This window comes from Parambassis ranga, chromosome 17 (assembly GCF_900634625.1).
Source record: "Parambassis ranga chromosome 17, fParRan2.1, whole genome shotgun sequence".
Taxonomy (NCBI): Eukaryota; Metazoa; Chordata; class Actinopteri; family Ambassidae; genus Parambassis; species Parambassis ranga.
Window position 1 is genome coordinate 14,738,025 of NC_041037.1, and position 6,024 is coordinate 14,744,048.

Consider the following 6,024-nt stretch of genomic DNA (forward strand, 5'->3'; position numbering starts at 1 on the left):
TTTCCCGTGGCAGCAGGCAGCAATTTCCTTACCCACTGTAAACAACATCCACAGATTTAGTAGCTAGAGGATGGAGTACTTTGACAGATACTCGTTCTGTGAAATAGTAGACAACAGAATGGATATTTGGTACAAGAAGCCTTGGTTGCTACCATTGCTTCAGACCTGCTGGAAACATCTATCAAATTGATGAGATGACATAAACATTAAACACTGACAGTATTCCGCATTCGTTAGAAGATGGATCATCCATCTAAAATATAAGGAAACGGTTAACACTCCTCATGGGCGACAGTCATATCACAGGGTTGCTTGGTGTGAGGGCATCTGGCATTGGCTAACCAGCACCGACAGCTTTTCAATGGCTACCAAACTAAAAGCTAAACCAAGGAACAATTGTCCATTTTCATATTTTGTCTTCTAAGTGGCCAGTGTTTTGTTAATTATCAACATGGAAATTAAAATTAACCTCATGCTATTTGTTATGCTAGCATTTGTAGCAACCAAACAGGGATGATGGGATGGTTTTTTGAGTCTGACATGGTTTCTTTTGTGTTTGACTTATGCTACAGGACCTGGTGTACATACTGTCCAAATCAGCTGTGAGGATTTATGGCTGTGGTCACTGTTATTAAATTAACACAATATTCTCCATGATCGATATTCTCCTGATCAGATATGAACATCTGAATATCATGACAAGAACAGGAAGTGGCAAATATTCTGGGCATTTTACAAGAAAAGTCCAACCATCATGTCATGTAGGATTCGGAGTAGTATTGGTACTTTTTTTATGTCAAACACTTTGCTGGACTGTCTTTGCTGACTGCAAGACTGTGCTGAGAAGAGTTACCACTGATCATCAGCTTTCTGTGATGTCCCAGTCAAACTAAGTCCTGAGTCAAAGGGATTAAGTCCCCAGTCTGTAGCTCTGACTGAGGTTTTTTTTTATAACTTGTTGACTGCATCACTTCGGTGGGTTAAAAACATAGTTAGATAAATGGGCACCAATGCAATCACAGAGGATCCTTAAGGGTTGTTTAAACACTTGTTCTTACAGACTGATGCAAAAAGATAAAGAACATTGTGCATGGTCTTCATGTAAAAATTGCAATTAGAGCAGCTTTTAGCAATATGACATATTATTTCTGAAGGTCTACTGTTAAGATCATTAAAGATATAACCAGAAGACAACACAGCATATCAAGTGGAAAACTATTGTGTACATTAAGTCATTAGCTTAACATATCTTCTTTCTTCTTTTGGAGCGCCCTGTTCCCACCAAATATTAAGACCGTTTGCAGATCATCAAATCAAAGAGCAAAGCCACTCTCTAAATAAAGACAACACTAAGAGCCTTTCCACGACTCAAACATCTCTCCCACAGTTTAGCTGGTGGGTATATTTTTATAACTGAAAAAGCTTTTTAAAGAGAGGATTATATTTCTATGTTCCCCTCTTGCCTTAGAAATGCCATTGTATCTTTTTCATATTGACTAAGCTCAGTGAGTTTTTCGTGTCCTCCTGTCCTGAAATACATTGATCCCTTCACACGTCCAGCCAGACGCTAGTTATCTGCTTTCATTTGATCTGCTTATTTGGCCCAGGTTGATCTCAGATCAGCTCGTCTCATATACTGAATCCAGTGCTTTCTGACGTGCTATCAAAATATAGAGGTTAAGGTCTATTTGCATGTCATAAAGCAGATCAGCTGGTTCAAAGCAATGACATTTCTGGGATGATGTGTCAGGACATGTCAACTCGCTCAGAAAACACATATACTATGATATAGCCTACTGATGCTACTCAGATGAATATGCAATCAAACAAAAATATTAAATACTATTCTACATTTATATGCAGTGAGAAAACATCTGCCAACATGCCCAGTTTAATTTAGCATACCAGCTTACTTGCAGGAGGAAATGGTTGTTAAGTATTACAGAGAGAAAATAAATATTTTAGTTGAATGAAATTTAATTCCCATAACAGCCAGATGTGATATGCTCATCATCAGTGAAAATAATTAAGATAATTAGATCGGAAGTAGAACAGAGCTATGGACAGGCAGTTTTGACATGCACACAAGCACACACACATGGATTTTCAAATACACACTGCAATGCAATACATAAAACATATATATATAATTTTCTAATTTGATTTTAAGGTATTGAATTTTCCTGATAAGACTATACACTACTTTCATGGTTTTAAGTTTGGTGCAGGCACACTGCACTACCAATATTTTATTTTTAGAGGATATTTTTTTTAGAGAAAAACTTTTTTAATATAAATAATAAATATCTCTAAACCTGTATTCCTCTTGTGACCTCCAAAAATCTGAGAGGTTAAAAATTTTAATTACGGTAATACCACAAAAGTGGTACCGACCAATGAAGGCAAATAAGTAACACTGAAAAACAGTCACTTGTGTCTAATGTCTAAAATGCTGCCATTATGATTAGGTGGCTAAAAATATTTGCCATTAAATGATTATTTCAGTACCTTGTGGCTACTAGTTTATGTTAGCAACATAATGTAGTTAGCTAGGCACTTGCAAACAATGCATTCACTGTGAACTGTTTGATTTAGCACCTTATTGTTACTAGCTAAAGTTACCTCTTAGCGAGCTACTGTATTGTTAAGACACATGCATGTATAACAATAATATTGTCAGTGTTGTTAGTGCTACTAGCTAATGTTAGCAGATATTAGCAAGCTACTGTATGGTGAAGGCGCATGCGTATTATGAAGCTGTCTAATATAGTCACATTAAAAATGTCTTACCTTACCTGAACTTTAACTGTTCACTGTGGACAACCCCTGTCACCCCTTGGAAAAGTTTTATCTTTCTGGTAATGTTATTGGCAAGAAGTTGACTAACAGAAACTTTTGGTTGTAGGTTATTTACCAGGTACTAGAGTACCTGACTGGGTTCTCGGTGTGGGCGGGGCTTAAATGTGCTCACTTCCTATTGGTCAGGCCTGCAGAAGGCGCCACATCACATTCTGCGGATGTTAATTTAGTAGGCCATGTTCAAACCTTTTATGAAACTTTATTGGTCTTTTAAGGGGCTGAAATCCTCTTTGGATTGTTTACTCTTGCTCCTCTGACTTCTTTATTAAAAAACACCATTTCCCACAGTGAGACTTGAATGCTAACACATTCTTATATCATTCTAATATGGGCTTGTGTAGCCGCTGTTGAAAATGCATTAATCCTCTGACACATAGCCTCAATTGGCATAAAACATAGCCAACACATTATAACACATAGTTAGTTGTTATATAACTTGTGTAATGAAACTATTTTAACAAATGTTTTGAATGTTTTTCTCTTTTCTTTCTTACATCTTGGGTCTTGTCAAACTTTCCACCAAGTTGTACTGTAGGAGCAGGGTATCAGGAATTATTGAAGTACACAGACAAAGTTACAAGAAGTCAGCATATTGTCTTTTCTTACTGGGCCGTGTTACATCTGTGTCACCCTCTCAGTGCACCATACTGTGATCCTAGGTGCACAGGCTGAACTGATGACCTACTTCTTTGTCCGAAACCTTTCAATGTAATTGCAGCAGATAGATTAAATACGTAGGGTTATAGAAGGTATAGACTAGGGAAAACAAGGCAGTGGTGACTGTATGACAATTATGGTGATGAACTGAGTCAGAAAAATCATTTAAAGGGCCTCTGTTATGTCAGAAACAGAGAAATCTACACTTCAGTTACATCAGTCGTGCTAAACAAGGAGATTGTGATAAGTGTATGTGTAGTTATAAGCTTATATGTGTAACATTTTACCCATGGAAAAGCATTCCATAAAATGAAACAAGGTCACCACATAAAGGAGACATAATGTATTTGGATTGCATAAAGACATAGACATAGACTAAAATTCAAAATATTTTACATCTCATAGGTTAAAAATATATATTAATGTAAAAGTCATACTTACATGTGAAACTCTGAGATTTACAGCATAGTTTTCAGAGTTAAGTTCTTCGGGTTTCAGAAGCAGGAACAGTAAAACCCTCCGTGTAAAATCCATGTCTTCTTCTCAGGGCTTATATATCTTCATCGTGGACTAAAACTCCAGTCAGCATTGCAAAACACTGACAGCACAATCCCAAGTTTTGCCAAAAAATCTTCAAGGTTAACACCCTGTGCTCTAAATCAGCCTATGTTGGACATTCTGAAAGCTTGCCTCAGTTTTGATGTAATACAACTTCTTCTTTTCCATCCGTGAGGCTCCCCCGTATTCATTCCACAGAGGAAAAGTCCCGAGAGCCGCGGAGCGCGGACTGGATGCTGCGCTGTCTTCAGCAGCTGCGCAGGAGCGGCAGAGACGCACCTCGGTTTGCCCTTGAGCCTGAGAGGATGAGGGAGGGAGGATGCTCCTGGACCACAGAGGATTACCGCTCCTATAGGCGGCCCATGCCACTCTGGAACATGGCAGAGAGACACATCAACAAGTGGTACATGATTGACACTTTACCATCACTTATATAAACCCAATGTTCTGCGAGGGGAAGGCTTGGTGAGGTGGTCGCATGTTCACATAAAACGGTGCTTAAGTTCATTCTATTCAAACTCTTTTTTAAAAAACTTTTTCTGTTTTGTTCTGCATACAGACTGATTCTATGTCGCGCTATGGCGACATTATTATTATTATTATTATTCTGAGCAGCGGATCAATAATCGATAAAATCTGCTCTGAGCTCAATTTGGAATGGAGACCTGTTGCGCTTGGATTAACCCTAAAACGACGGGAACTCGCACTGGCTGTTCTCTATGAGTTCAGTGAGTGTGAGCGTTATCTTTGGATTGGGCTGTGCAATGTAGAATATAGAGCAACTGCACCCTCTAGTGGTTTGTTTGGGACTCTCATCCGCATAAATGAACATGGAGGTTGGTTTAATGACATTAACTGTGTGGGACCTTGCATTTTATGATCTAATTAAATAATATACACACTTTTCTGGGGTCAGTAATAAAATAAAAAAAACAATTTGGGCAGTTTGGGCACTGTGTAAAATGTAAATAAAAACAGAATGCAACGATTTGCAAAATCTCATAAACCATTTCATGGGAAATACAATTTGATGGCAGCAACTCAACTCAAAAGAGTTGAATATAACTGAGTAGAGCTGGATATAAAAGGAGCATTTCAAACTCTCAGAATAGAAAAAACACTTTGAAGATCCCACCATCTACAGTCCACAACATCACTGAAGAATCAGGAGGAGTGTCTGTGCACAAGATCGAGGCTCATCTAAAATGGTCTAAAGCAAAACCGTTCTGTGGTCACAAAATTTGAAATTCTTTTTGGAAACCACAGACGCCATGTCTTGCGGAGTACAGAGGAGAGGGACCAGCCAGCTTGTTATCAGCAGACAGCTCAAAGGCCTGCATCTCTGATGGTATCAGGTGGCATTAGTGCCTTTGACGTGGGCAGCTGACACATCTGGAAAGACACCATCAATGCTGAACAGTACATAGAGGTTTTAGAGCAACACATGCTCCCATCCAGACAACGTCCTTTCATATTTCAGCAGGACAATGCTAAACCACATACTGCATCCACCACCACAGCATGGCTGAGGAGTGCAGGTGCTGCACTGGCCCGCCTGAAGTCCAGACCTTTCACCAATAGAAAACATTTACCACATCATGAATCGAAAAATCCGGCACCAAAGGCCGAGGACTGCTGAGCAGCTATAGAATCCTGCATCAGACAAGAGTAGGACTACGTTCCTCTCCTAAAACTCCAGCAACTGGTGTCCTTACTTACCAGATGTTGACAGACTATTGATAAAAGAAGAGGTGATGCTACACAATGGTAAACAATTGACCTGTCTCAACTTTTTTGAGATGTGTTGCTGCCATTAAATTTAAAAAAAAGTTGTAAAAAGTTGCCTGTGAAAGGCTTAGACATACTTTCTAAGCCTTTCACTGTAAGACAGAATGCCTGATTGAACATTATTGTTTTCTGTGTGGATCTGCCTGATGCTGATTCATTCAT